At 32.3% G+C, this 15,635-nt stretch overlaps 1 non-coding gene and 2 pseudogenes across 1 annotated transcript; all 3 read left to right on the top strand.

Moving 5' to 3' along the window:
* The first annotated feature begins 1,246 nt into the window (after positions 1-1,246).
* On the top strand, positions 1,247-2,890 carry LOC110643144 (uncharacterized). The gene is made up of 2 exons (XR_009142694.1): positions 1,247-1,579; positions 2,213-2,890. It is a non-coding gene; the product is annotated as an uncharacterized LOC110643144 (transcript).
* Positions 2,891-7,088: 4,198 nt separating this feature from the next.
* On the top strand, positions 7,089-8,396 carry LOC131172239 (nucleolar complex-associated protein 3-like; annotated as a pseudogene).
* Positions 8,397-12,189: 3,793 nt separating this feature from the next.
* On the top strand, positions 12,190-13,854 carry LOC131172238 (nucleolar complex-associated protein 3-like; annotated as a pseudogene).
* Positions 13,855-15,635: the final 1,781 nt, after the last annotated feature.

The following is a 15,635-nucleotide window of genomic DNA, read 5'->3' as shown; positions in this document are numbered from 1 at the left end:
TTAATTTATTTAGATGTAATTATTATAAATTTAATTTTATATAAAAATATTCTAATAATTTTTAACTCAAATATTTATATTAAAATTTATATACTATTATTTAAATTATATATATATATATATACTCTAACTAATTTTATTAAATTCATTTTTATAATTATTGAAGCATATATTCATAAAACTACTCTTAAATTTTTTGCATATAAATATAAGTTTTAAGATTGATTGGTTCTTAATATGAAACTTGCTTACCCTGCTTTAATATTGAATAATCTCTAAATATATTTACTTATAAACTTTATATGAAATTTCATATAAATTTAAGATAGAAATTACTTTTGGATAGAATTATACCCAATTCATTTTCTAAACAATATTAACTAATTTAATTAATTAAAGAGTAGCGTAAAGTTTATTAAAAATGAATGGGCAGTGACATGTAGGGGTGAGCAATCGGTTCAAACTGAATCAAACCGAATCGAATCGAATTAAATTATAAAAATTAAAACGTCAATTTTAGAAATCAAACCGAATTGAAATTGATGAAAAATCAAATCGAACCGAACCGAACCGTTTTATTTTAGTTCGATTCGGTTTAAATCGATTGGTTTGATTTTTAATTGATTTTTTAATTTAGACTTGATTTTCAAGTTACTTGGTCTAATTTTAACTTTGGTTTAAACCTAATAACCATTAATCAATGAAATTAAATAATTAATATATATAAAATTAAATATAATTCATAAATTTTCTATAAAAATAAATTAATTCAAAAATCGATTCGGTTCGATTTGATTATATAAATTACTATTTGGTTCAGTTCGGTTTAATCAATTTTTTTCTCTTCAAAATCGAACCGAACAGAAATAATCAAAATTTTTATAAATTAAAATTAAACTGAACCGATTAAATTTTAAAATCAAATTGATTAAACTAAATTAACTCGATTCAATTTAATTTTTTAATTTGAATTGAATTCTGCTCAGCCCTATTGACATGTTTAAATGTGGAAAATGAGCAGCCAAAAATGTCCACTGGCATTTGAAAGCATTAAATGCTGCCATTTACTTGGGTGCCTTCCTTGAATTCTCCTCCCCAACTTCATCCGCATACAATAAATGTCTTTAGTTAATGAAATCAATACCTACGTGAAATTTAAATTTTCTTTTTAACCACTAATAATTATTATTAATTACATACATGTAAATTTATTTGTTATTTCTGTAACGTACCATCGGCCTCTCTTCTATATATATAGATCACCATTTACTACAAATTCTATCTTGTTTTCTCTCTCGGAAGAATTAGGAAGATAATAAGCATCAAGACCTCTCCTCTGTTGTATATGGCGGCTGATGTGAGCTCTCTCTTGAGGGTTTTGACTGGATACAAGGATGATCGGACGGTTCCTAACGAGCTTGTTGCTGGAAAATCGACGGCTCTGATTACCAGGGATTTGCTTGGTGGTGGTGGTGGTGCTGCTGCTGTTTATGGTGATGCTTCCTCAAAGGATGAGTCCCAAGAATTGGACCTCGACTTGCAAGTGCCTACTGGCTGGGAAAAACGCCTAGACTTGAAGGTATTTTCTTGTTTCACCAGAAAATAAGAAGAAAGGAAGTTTTCGCAGATTTTTTTTAATTTGAATTTTTTTTCCTCTTCTTTGGAGATTTCTTTCTTTTATTGTTTTCTATTTAATTTTCTTAATAATTCGATTCTTTGCTGTGTTTAATCCTCTGTTTGGTTGCTGAAGAAACTGAAAGAAAGGAAATCAAAGAGTCAAATCGATTGATTTTCATCCTATTGGGGTTTGGGACAAATTTTGGTATTCAGGGAAAAAAGCCAAGTAGGCAGAGCTTTTCATAGGTTACTTCACATTTCTTTCAATTCATAAAAATTGAATTACTTTTCCAGCAGCCAAGCAGTTTCTAAATTTATTTGAAGGAGTTGATTATTTTTGTGGAGTGGGGGGGAGAGGATTGTGGAGAAGAAAACGAAGTTTAAAATAAGTACATTTACAGTATCAATAGTAATTAATGGCAGGAGGATTGGTTTTTCCCTTCATTTAATAGTGTTCCTCAATACTCTGAAGCTAGAAATTCCACCAACTCATTCATTACTATCATTAGTCATTACCTCTAAATTCCTTCAACCCTGTAGTTTCTGGTGATTTGAAACAATCCCTAACCTTCTTTATTTATAATGATGATTGCAGTCCGGGAAGGTTTATTTACAAAGATGCAGTTCTTCACCTTCATCATCATCAGATCACAGGCAACAAACCAATCAAACATTGGCAAAGCTTCAAGATTTAAATATCCCGCAATCACCTTCCAAGATCACACTGAATCTTTTGATGAAAGTAACTTGGAACTGAAGTTAGTCTCATCATCATAATAAACTAAATATAAAAGTGTGTGCACTCTAGATAAAGTGAAGTCTGCACTTGAAAGAGCAGAGAAAGAACCCATTAGAAAGCGATCATCGCTGTGGAAATCACAATTATCACCTTCCTATTCTTCATCATCATCTTCGATTAGAGAGATTCCAGAAGAAGAATATGAAGAGAAACCAGTATCCGCAATCGCATCAGTGGCAGCAGGCTGCCCAGTTTGCTTATCTTACGTTTTGATAATGAAAAGCAACCCAATGTGTCCCAGGTGCAATTCTGTTGTTCCAGTGCCAATGTTGAAAAAGCCTCGCATCGATCTCAACATTTCAATATGAGATAGATTAGAGAGATTTAATGTTTGTGATTTTGTATATGATAGGTGCAATTTAGGTGCTTATAGAATAGAAATTGTAAGCAAAGAAGAGATAAATTATTATTATTTTTAATGGCTTTTATCCCCATAGAAGATAGGTAATTTAAGCATCTTTATTTAGACCTTAATTGCTGCCATTTATCTTCATATTCCATCTACTCTGTGAATGATGATTTTTGCATTTAAAATTCATACTTGTATTAAGATCCTAGTTGATTAAGGGTTAGTGCCCCTCATAATTTGATGATTTTCATCGTAAATTAGATGAGCATTTAAAGAATTCAGGTCGTAATATTGGACAAAGGCCTTGAATATTCAGATGAAGGTGTTTAAATGAGGCATATTAAATAAGTAAATTGGAACAGCCTTTAAATACTTGACAGAATCTAGCAATTTTAAAAAGAGCAGAGAAAAGAGTAACAATATAGGGATTAAATTTACTCATATTTTTTGTGATCAATTATATGAAAAAATTTTAATTTTTTTTAAATTAATATTGATGAACTTCACTTTTGAAAAGAAAAAAAAAATAAAGAAGCATAGAGTTTGGATATGAGTGAAGGCCATTAAAGGAAAGGCATTTAATACAAGATTGTGACTTGTATCCAAGAACTTAAAGGGCTGAAAAATTTAGGCATCTTTACCAGGGCAGGCATGTCCTAGTTTAGTGTCCATCTCTCCACTGACAATTTGGTAGATCATAAAAGGATAGTGATGTACAAAAAATATGGTTGTGTCCTATAAATATTTGAAAACTGCATTCACCTATAGTTTTGTCAAATGATGAGCTTTATGGTTGCTGCATGAAGCTATTAAGGCCATTTACTATACCAATTCATTAATATACCTAACTCTTATTCAATGAGAATTTAATTATATCATCATCTTAATGTTGCCCACCTACCTTTCAATATAATTTTAATGCTTATTTCCTCATCTATTTTATATAAAGTATGCATTATTTCTCAAAGTATATTTTAAAATAGGCACATAAATTTAAAGTATAAAATTTATATGATTCAACTAAAAAACTTATACTTACAAACAATACAAGTTTACCTGTAATAAAAAATAGAAGTCATAATCTCTCTGCATCCTCCAACCCTAATTCAAATAAGCATACAAATAGTTTCTTATAATATGCTATAATGTTAAGATCCCACATTTGTTTGGGATATGGATAATATGTCTCTTATATGCTTTTAGGCATTTCTTCATCATGAGTTAGCTTTTAGTTTATGAGTTAGACCCGACCTATTTTCTTAAAATGATATTAGAGTTTTCTATACCAATCTTTTTTAAAATATAATAAATAAAATTTACAATATTTATTTGGTTTTTTTTTTTTTCAATCGAATTATAATTCAAATTGATAACATCATATCCAAATATGATACACATGACATCATAGCAGTATACATAACCCAATCAACTACTTGCGTAAAAATCTACATCACATTCTTTTTTTGATAGTAATACATCACATGTGTTAGTTATACATCACATTCCTTCATAGCTTCTTTATGTGGGAAACAATATTTGAGCTTCAATTCTTAAATGTGCTTGCATGATATTTTAGATTATTGATTAGTTACCATGGTCATTATTTAAATCTTAACATAGGCAATTATTGTTCTTCATGCAAGGTAGATTAATTGTGGAAGGAATCAAAATTTAAATTTAAGATTTCTTAATTTAAACAAAAAAATTCAGTTGTTATAACAGTTCCTTCCTTTAATGAATTGAGAAGAGCATTTACCTAAATTTTGCAAAACTTGTGTTTTCATCGTTTGTTTCGTGAAGCTATAAAGGCCTATTAAAGAGCAATTCATTTGCATACCAAACTTACATTAAATGCGAATTATCTTGTCTTTAAAGTTGCTTACCTACCATTTAACTTGAAATTGAAACTTGTAATGGTTTTTTTTTTTTTTTGAATACAATTAATTTTTATTAGAATTAAAATTTGAAATCTTATAATATTAGAGACTACTTCAATACTACTGAATTAAAATTCATTGATTTTTTTTTATTTTATTAATAATTAATCAATTAATTAATAATCTTATAAACAATAACTCCGTCTAAGTAGTTTATACTTAGTCGGTTCCAACTCCAGATAAAGGAGAAATGTTGCAATAGTTGATAACCAGCGTAAATATTTTACCATACCTCATAATATAAATTCTTACGATATAAACATTTTTTAATCTTATGAACAATCAATCCAATACTAGATGAAAGGCATTGGTGTGACATTACAACCAAAAATTAAAAATATAAATCCTACTAATTAAATGGATTCATTAATGCTCCAACCATATTCCCACCCGACCCTTTACATTTTCATTTAAATTATGATTTAACAAGATTGATATTTGTTTTATAATGACATTAAGATTGTGCATATTAATTTGAAAGCAACACTTTATTACAAACATAAAATAGGTTTAGCCTTTTTTTTAAAAAAAAAAAAATAATAATTAAAATTAAATTACATAACATATAAAAAGTGAACACAATATATAATAATGAATTTCTTTGGTAATAAAGCCTTGCGGTTAGAAACTTAAATGATTTTCACCAAACTAATTAAACCATTCAGTTGACTCGCTTAATGAACATGCGCTCTGCCTTTTTCATTTAAATGTGAATTACAAATTTGATCTTTAAGGACATGAGCTAAGGGAATTATTCTCTAATGTTACCTTAAAATACCATTAATAAAGGGATACCATATGGTTTTATTTTATTATAAATATTCATGAGATTATTGAAGAACAATCAGTTACTTTTCTCGTTAAGCATGCTAAAGAAAATAAATTTACAGTCCATATGTGATATCTAAGCAACAAAAAATGGTGGAAAACCCCACTTCACCAACAAATTAAATGGCGAGCCCATGAGGTTACTGGGTACCTTCATCGCACGTGTGATGTTTGGGAGTGGCCACATTCCTGCGACTCTTAGTACATCAATTTCACACGTAAACGTACCATAAAATAGTGAATTAAAACAAATTAAATGAAAAATTAAAAATTTAATTGAATACATTTATAAAAACAAATTGAATAATGAAATTAAAATATTTAATTGAAATTTTAATGTAAGAAAAAGGTGGTTAGGAATGGGGGATTGGTTGAAGCAAACATTTTTATGGTGCGCTTGAAATTAAAGTCACTAAAAAAAGCTAGTGAAAAAATTGGTGTAGAAGAGTAGGTGGCTGCTGGGTGTTGGGTAAATGGTCCAAAATGCCTTGGCTTCAATTTATGGAAGAAGCACGTGTGCATCAAACTTATATGCAGTAGGTCCCGTAGGAGTTGCAATTTGTCTGCCACATATTATTCTCACTACCATCTGAACCAAACGGTCCCACTTATAAATTAGTATCTAGGATATTATCCACGATTCAATTTTATTATATATTTTAATTTTAATCTTATTTTATTATTGGTTTTGATTTTAATTTAGTTTAATTTTAATTAAATTTAATGATTTATATAAAAAAAAAGTTGTTTATTTTTATTTTTAAGGAAATTTTTTTATGTTACCTTGTAAAACTGGGCTTTAGTAGTTAGAAAAATGGGCCTCCAAGAAAACCAAAATGAAAAGGAAATTGGGCTCTAGGCGAGGTAGGTCCATGTTACAACACCGAAGCGCGAGAACTCTCTCCCTCTCGGTTATAACCAACTTATAAAGCACTCCAAGAACCTAAGCCCCCGTTTCCGGCTAGACTGTTGCTTCTCCCAGTGTCTCCATCGGACGTCTTCTTATGTTTGTTTCGTACAAGCAGCAGTGCTGGCATTGTTTGATTGGAGTTTCTGTACAGTCTTGTTTTCTAAGATTAGTATCAAATTTAGTATTGCTCTGAATCCTATTTTAAAATTATGCTTTTATAAATCAAATCAAAAGGCTTTAAATGTATATGCCATTATAATTTACGAGTCTTATTTAGAAGGATGACTAAGTTTGTTTTACTTGCAATGTTCACTTAATATTTTTCTAGGTTGTGATATAGTCATAACAAGTCCAACAACTGTATTTACACTCTCCTCCCAATACTTCATGTTGCCCATAGTATTGCAATGTTTTCTTCACTTCTTGTTCTACTTCTTTCGAACCAAAAAAAAAACTTCTTATTCTACTTGACATGATAACTTGTGTGCTCTTTCCAAAAAGAATTCATAGACCTAAGCTTTAAAGAAATAGAATTACTGCTTCAGCAAAACCTGTGCCCTTCTTTCTCATGCAAAAGCCGGTAGGATGTCTCTTCCTTGTGATGAAAATTTAAGAGAGGACAATCCAGGAGAAATCTGACAATGGAATATGTATCTAATTGAGAAATCCTTTATTCACCATTCTTTCGGTTAGAAATTCATTTACAGAAGAATTGTTTACTTTCTCATCAATTTCACTTCCCTGTTTTATGTTATCATTCCAGTCCTCAATCAAATAATGATTTAGTTGCCAATGCACCTGTGGCCCAACCTCCGCTTGCTTCTTGTCTGAATGGATTGGGAAAGTTATCTCATCTAATATATCTAGATTACATTGGAGATCTTATGAATTATCTGAAAAAGCTTGCTGGTTGTTATAGCAACTCCAACAGGCCTCCAATGCTGCATCGTTGCCTTTAAAGTTATGAGGAGCGATCTAGATGCCCTTGATATTGTTGATTTACAGGGCTTCCTTGTTCTGCTGTACAATCTTATATTTGAGTACAGACCTGGAAGGTTTGCACCACCCATGCTTCTTATGGAACTGCGGATGTTCTTAATCTTGAATTTTTCATTTGAGTTAAAATGTGTTTTGGCAGAGATGAGGGTGAAGTATTGGCAGCAGCTTTTAAGATTATGTTATGTGAAGACGGACAGCATGACGTGCGAAAGGCTGCTGCATTTGTGAAACTCTTGGTCACATTCTCTGTGTTTCGGATCAGCCGACTCCACAGCTGGTGTGCTATACTTTCCACCGCCATCTGAGCTACCGCAGAATCATGTATTCTCAGTTTGTTTACCTTCATTGTTTGGATATCTTTTGCAGCTTTGGCAACGTTGAAGTATAGCTTACCATAAAATCATTTGTTCTCTATTTGTTTACCTTTATTGTTTGGATATCTTTTGCAGCTTTGGTAAGGTTGAAGTATTTCTTCAGAAGAGAAGAATGTCAAATGCTGGAATCTATTGGAAAATGATGCAGGAGGTGGCTCAGTTTCTGTTTCCACTGCGGTAAGCTATGCTTTTTTTTTCCATTTTAGAGCAAATACGCCTTTTTTTGGGTATTCTATGGACTTAATTTATTATGTGCAACGATGCTAGCACATGTTAAATCTCTCTTCGTAATTTTGATTTGCCATGCAGAAAAAGCAGCCGCATGCCTCAGACCGTAATTTAAGTGACCGTAATCTTCTCGCATTACCACCCAGCGGTTTCAACAATGGCTTCAAGCATTTCAAGCATAAGCACGCCTCATAACCAAGTTTATCTCTCCTCAGCAAGCTTTGTCACTTGGGAGAGTTACTCAATCCAAAATACGACAACAGAAAATCAAATCAAAAGAGAAAAAAAGGGTCTTCTAAAGTGGCTGGCATTGAGCGATCTCTATATACAAGTTCAGTTGATGAAGATGAGTTGAGAAAGAAACTTGGTTTGACCCAGTGGATTTGTACGTTTTGGCTGTTAGCTAGGCGTTAACCATACCTTGTCCAGAGCCTTGAATTCAGGCGACAATGAGCCTGAGCCTTTCATTTGGTCTTAATTAAAATCATATTCGTAATTTTATAATTTTGAAGATGATTTTAATATAAAATCACTGAACAATACAATGATTTAATAGACACTTGAAATTGGGTAATACACTGACCTATCATTTTCCAAGTTTTGCTTTCCTGCATAGGGGAAATTGACCGTGCAAGGGTGAATTGGAAACTAAAATTACTAAAAATGGGTGTGATGTGTAAAATTTACCAGATATGGGTGAGGAAAGGTCAGAGTGTAAAAATGCTATTATTAATAGCGTTTTAATGTCCAAAACGCTATTAAAAATAGCGTTCCAAAATAAAATAGTGTTTTAGTATAAAAACGCGACTAATAATAGTATTTTAGTATAAAAATACTACTAATAATAGCGTTTTGATTCAAAACACTAGTCACGCCAGCATTTCTACCAAAACGCCACTGACAATAGTGTTTTGACACAGTTTTCTACCAAAATGCTACTATGAGTAGCGATTTTCACAAAGCATTTTTGCCAAAAAAAAAACTTTTTTTTTTTAAATATAATAGTTTTATAAATTTAAAATATTAAAGTGTGAAAACGCTGCTATGAGTAGCGATTTTCACAAAGCATTTTTGTCAAAAAAAAATAACTTTTTTTTTAAATATAATAGTTTTATAAATTTAAAATATTAAATTGTAAAATTGTAATTGTATTAAATTAACAAAAAATATGTAGTATAATTTTTATTAAAGTGTAAATAATTATTTTTATATATTTAAGGAAATTAAATGTTAAATGTAAAAGGGTGTTGTGTAATTTCAAATTACTAGAAATTTTATGTGAAAAAATAAAAAAATATATACTATAATTTTTTAAAAAAATATGTGAGTTTTATAAAATAAAAATATTATTTGAACTAAATTTTTTGAATAAAAATTTAAATTGTAATTATTAAAAGAATAATTAATTTTATAGATTTAAATAAATTAAATGTTGTACAATTGAATGGAAAGTATTTAGCATCCTGAGGCCATACTCATATAAAAATTTGTAATAATTAATACAAGTTAAAAAAATTAAAATTGAAATTTATAAGAAATTAAGTAAAATTCGTTGCTTTAATATTAAATTTTATTCTTATTATAATTAGAATAATTTATTTTGTTAATAGCAATTAATAAATTTAAATTTTAAAAGAAATGAAATTATTATTTATTATGTGTTAGCATGTATAACAATATAAAATTTAAATACTGTAATTGATTTTCAGTTAGTGCCAAATTAAGTTATTAAAAATTTGTAGGAAATTTAATTGTTCAAAAAATATAAAAATTGTCACTAACATATTGTAGCAATTGACTTAAAGCGAGAAATAACTCGAGAGAAGTTTTCATAATTAATATATAAATGATAACAAATATTTAAATCAGTCATGTGCCACAACCAGGTCTTCGTATATGTCGTTTCGGTCGAAGAACTCAATGTTCTCCCCCTTCTTGATGTTCTGCTGGATGACCTTGTGCATCTTTGGGTTGGCTAGCTTGCCCTTGATGTTGTCCCGATGATTCCCCCCCTGCAGTATAATGCACAGCACTTTGTTCATGGTATCCAAATAGACCCGCAGCAGATGGAATATGGCCTAAGGCACCAGAATGATATGGTGCAAAATATTGTTCTGACCCATATCCACTAAATTGACCTGACATATACTGTGATGGCCCAATGCTTGATGGTCTGCCAAATGGAGAAAATAAGCCGCCGAATGGTGTTTGCGGCTGTTGACTCTCAGTAAAGTCGAATGTGCTTCTGTTTTGCATTTGAGTTTGATATGACATCCATGGTGCTGATGGGCCAGGCATTGATGGGATAGCCATCCAACCAGTGTAATGAGCAGGGTCAGATAGTGCAGGAGCCGAGGGAATAGGATCAGAATGATCAGGCGCTGATGTGATGCAGTAAGGGTGGAATGCGACAGGTGGGGGCAAAGCATCATCGGGAGGAGAGGCTGGACGCACTGGATGTTGATGACTTCGAACAGGACGTGATCGGCGCCGTGCTGCTCTATGTGAGGGCTCAGGCTGGTTGATGGGTTGGTCCTCTTCTAATTCATTATTAAAGGTTGTTGCTTGAGGTACGGATTGAGGAGGTGGCATTTGGCAAAGCCGACTTTCTTCCTCTAGAGCAATCATCATTTTTCTTAATTTACGTTTAACTTTAGCCACATTTTCTATTGATGGGTTCTGTAATTTTAGCAAACAATCCTCACTTGCATCCTCCTGTAAAAATATGAAGTCCATGTATTATGTTACAGTTTGTGTTAAACACTGTAATTAAAAATTATTATTACTAAGTATTTAATAATGAAAAAATATGTATTGTAAATGATTACCACACAACCAATGGCAGCTTCACTTATTGAGATCCAACGTCTTACAACTCGACGATACCACTCCATATATTCAGAATGATGGTGGAGTGGTTGTGCCATTTCTTGCCCTTGAACAATGTAATATTCTCGCCTATTCCAACGATTAATGTAGGTCGCATGGTGGTGCGCCCAATTACTCTCACTAAATCGTAGAGTAATCTCATGTAACTCATCTGTTTGCATCGGTCATCGTGGAATAGGTTGTGCCAAACCAAACTGCCTCATCACTCTATCAGGCTGGTGTCATTCAATAATATGGAAGCAAATTAATGGCACCACTGCCTTCCATATGGGACGACCCTATATGCATATGTCGGGCAGCTCATCCAACAATTCCTCATTATATGGTTCCTATGTAATCTGCAAGTGAAAATGAGCAAAACATGAAATATTAAATTTGCAAAACATAAAGTGATTAATATAGGAAAAAAAATATAACACTATTTTAAGTCAGATTTTGAGAATTTTGATTTAAATCTTCAGGTCGCATTCGATCAAGATTGTATCGAATTTGTTGTAGTACATGGGTTGTAACTTCAGTGATTTGTCGAGCTCTACTCCACCTGTTAGTTGATAAGAAAATTTAAAATATAATGCAATAAAAATCAATTTTTTGATTGTTTAATGGAAAAAAAATATAAATTTAGTTACATACCTAGCACCTAGGGGTGCATCATGAGGGGCTGATGGATCTCTTATTGATTCTCAAGCCCAGATTTGCAATATGAACAAGGGTCCTGAAATCTCCTTTGCTTCAGTAACTGCAACACGACAAAGCTCACGATAAAGGAAGGCTAAGCAAGCTCCACCCCAACTGTATGTCGCAGCTTGCCTCAAGTCTTCTAATAGGGGTAGGAACATCAAGTTCACACAAGAGTTTGTCTTGTCAGGAAATATCGAACCGATGAGTCGTAATATGAATGATCTTGCATGCCATAACACTATTAAATCATCAGCTTCATGTCGAATAGCTCCAAACTCATCAGTTAGCCATGATAATTTTAATGTATGTCCTCGAATCATTTCTGAAGGTGGTCTAGCTCCCAACAAGAGCTCACAAACTTCTGGCCATTCGGCTCATTACATTCCAGTTACTGCAGAACCATGTATTGGCAATCCGGTGATAATGCCAACATATTGAAGACTGATTGTGCACTCCCCAATTGGCATCATAAATGTATGAGTTTCCGGTCATCATCGCTCTACAAAGGCACTAATAAGGTGCCAGTCAAGGGGAAAAAATCCTAATCTAGAAATTCCAATAAATCCAGAATCGTGGAGATGAGGAACAATTCGGTCATCAATGTCAGCATGCAATATGTTCCCCTGCATTCTGCACGTAAGCACCTCATGCTCCATTGTACCAGTCCAAATCCCTTCAGAACGGTGTTGTGACTGGAGTCGTAGAAGCTCCAACAACTGTATTTCCACTCTCCTCCCAATACTTCATGTTGCCCATAGTATTGCAATGTTTTCTTCACTTCTTGTTCTACTTCTTTCGAACCAAAAAAAAAAACTTCTTATTCTACTTGACATGATAACTTGTGTGCTCTTTCCAAAAAGAATTCATAGACCTAAGCTTTAAAGAAATAGAATTACTGCTTCAGCAAAACCTGTGCCCTTCTTTCTCATGCAAAAGCCGGTAGGATGTCTCTTCCTTGTGATAAAAATTTAAGAGAGGACAATCCAGGAGAAATCTGACAATGGAATATGCATCTAATAGAGAAATCCTTTATTCACCATTCTTTCGGTTAGAAATTTATTTACAGAAGAATTGTTTACTTTCTCATCAATTTCACTTCCCTGTTTTATGTCATCATTCCAGTCCTCAATCAAATAATGATTTAGTTGCCAATGCACCTGTGGCCCAACCTCCGCTTGCTTCTTGTCTGAATGGATTGGGAAAGTTATCTCATCTAATATATCTAGATTACATTGGAGATCTTATGAATTATCTGAAAAAGCTTGCTGGTTGTTATAGCAACTCCAACAGGCCTCCAATGCTGCATCGTTGCCTTTAAAGTTATGAGGAGCGATCTAGATGCCCTTAATATTGTTGATTTACAGGGCTTCCTTGTTCTGCTGTACAATCTTATACTTGAGTACAGACCTGGAAGGTTTGCACTACCCATGCTTCTTATGGAACTGCGGATGTTCTTAATCTTGAATTTTTCATTTGAGTTAAAATGTGTTTTGGCAGAGATGAGGGTGAAGTATTGGCAGAAGCTTTTAAGATTATGTTATGTGAAGACGGACAGCATGACGTGCAAAAGGCTGCTGCATTTGTGAAACTCTTGGTCACATTCTCTGTGTTTCGGATCAGCCGAATCCATGGCTGGTGTGCTATACTTTCCACTGCCATCTGAGCTACCGCAGAATCATGTATTCTCAGTTTGTTTACCTTCATTGTTTGGATATCTTTTGCAGCTTTGGCAACGTTGAAGTATAGCTTACCATAAAATCATTTGTTCTCTGTTTGTTTACCTTTATTGTTTGGATATCTTTTGCAGCTTTGGTAAGGTTGAAGTATTTCTTCAGAAGAATGTCAAATGCTGGAATCTATTGGAAAATGATGCAGGAGGTGGCTCAGTTTCTGTTTCCACTGCGGTAAGCTATGCTTTTTTTTTTTTTTCATTTTAGAGCAAATACGCCTTTTTTTTGGGTATTCTGTGGACTTAATTTATTATGTGCAACGATGCTTGCACATGTTAAATCTCTCTTCGTAATTTTGATTTGCCATGCAGAAAAAGCAGCCGCATGCCTCAGACAGTAATTTAAGTGACCGTAATCTTCTCGCATTACCACCCAGCGGTTTCAACAATGGCTTCAAGCATTTCAAGCATAAGCACGTCTCATAACCAAGTTTATCTCTCCTCAGCAAGCTTTGTCACTTGGGAGAGTTACTCAATCCAAAATACGACAACAGAAAATCAAATCAAAAGATAAAAAAAGGGTCTTCTAAAGTGGCTGGCATTGAGCGATCTCTATATACAAGTTCAGCTGATGAAGATGAGTTGAGAAAGAAACTTGGTTTGACCCAGTGGATTTGTACGTTTTGGCTGTTAGCTAGGCGTTAACCATACCTTGTCCAGAGCCTTGAATTAAGGTGACAATGAGCCTGAGCCTTTCATTTGGTCTTTATTAAAATCATATTCGTAATTTTATAATTTTGAAGATGATTTTAATATAAAATCACTGAACAATACAATGATTTAATAGACACTTGAAATTGGGTAATACACTGACCTATCATTCTCCAAGTTTTGCTTTCCTGCATAGCATCCCAGATTTAGATTCCAACAATGAAAGAGAATTCGTTCATGTGAACTTAAATCAATATATATAATGATGAGGTAGCATGTGTTTGAAACAAAGGGAAGGAATGCTCAGTTACAGTTAGTAGCATATATATATATATATATAACGATTAACAGCCACATGATTATAATTTGGAATATTAGTTGACAGAAACAACATTCATTATTTGATGTAGAAGATCTCTCAATCCCATGTGACCCATGCATCCCATATACCACACTTTGGCTACGAATTAGAACTATCACCCTCTTTCTTGGATCTTCGATAATTAATAATATTAATTTCCTAACATTAAACGGAAAACCACAGCAAAAATTCCATGGTTTCTCCAAAATAAGCAGACAATTTATTTTTATATATTATTGATAATTAAAAAGGAATATGGTAACCCATACCATGTGCCTCCATCCGCAAGTTAAAGGCCTACATTTTCGTGATACTGTAGCAGGACGCGTACCCTAGGATTACCATTAAAATGTAATATATACCCTGAAATTTATTTATAAGATTTATATATTTATATTTTTAATTTATAATAAATTAAAATTAAGTAAATTTTTTGTAATATATAAAGTGTGACAACCTTCTAAGTTTTTAAATTAATATTTAATAGATATAAGTAATAAATTTTAATTAATAATATTTGAGTCATTTTTTAATTATAAAATTTTAATTTTAAATTTCAATCCAACTAAATGAATCTTAAAAAAAAAATTGTACATATTTTAATGATATAGGTACATTTGTGTGCGTATTTTGTAGGCTCTATTAATAATATACCTGCAACTACTCAACTGGTTGGCGAATCTTTCATAGGCTGTACACAGCTTATGTATATATTCCATCTCTCTGCGCCATGCATCCCTGCTACAAGAAGAAGATGATACGTACCCTTCATTCAATCATATATAATAATAATAATAATAATAATAATAATAATAATAATACCCAAACTCCCAAATTTAATGTTATAGTTGTGAGAGAGCATGGATCCCCAAAAATACTCTATGTTTGAAGACATAGGTAAATCACAATTAAAGAACTTAATTATTTTTTTAAGCAAGTAAAAACTAAATCAAAAGTTTGTAATTAAAGAAATGTTTGCTCTATTTTTAGCCTAAATCATTGCGTATATATTCAACATACATTAATTTATAAGAACACTTCCTTCTCGAAACACACAGGCTTCATCATTCGGTCTTTATTCTATATCTTCACATAAATATATAAAAAGATCCAAACTAATGTTGTGGGTAGCTGTTGCCTTCTCCTTTTCATGTACATTAACCACCAACCAAAATATTTCTCAATTTTCATCTTCATATGTATAATCAATTCGTGTACGTCACTAAAAGGTGGCTTAAGTTTAATTATACAGTCTAAATTTCAAGAAAACAAGGCTGATAAGT

The sequence above is a fragment of the Hevea brasiliensis genome, chromosome 13 (genome assembly GCF_030052815.1).
Source record: "Hevea brasiliensis isolate MT/VB/25A 57/8 chromosome 13, ASM3005281v1, whole genome shotgun sequence".
Lineage (NCBI taxonomy): Eukaryota > Viridiplantae > Streptophyta > Magnoliopsida > Malpighiales > Euphorbiaceae > Hevea > Hevea brasiliensis.
Note: the sequence above shows the minus strand (reverse complement) of the source record. Positions and strands in the feature narration are given on the sequence as shown.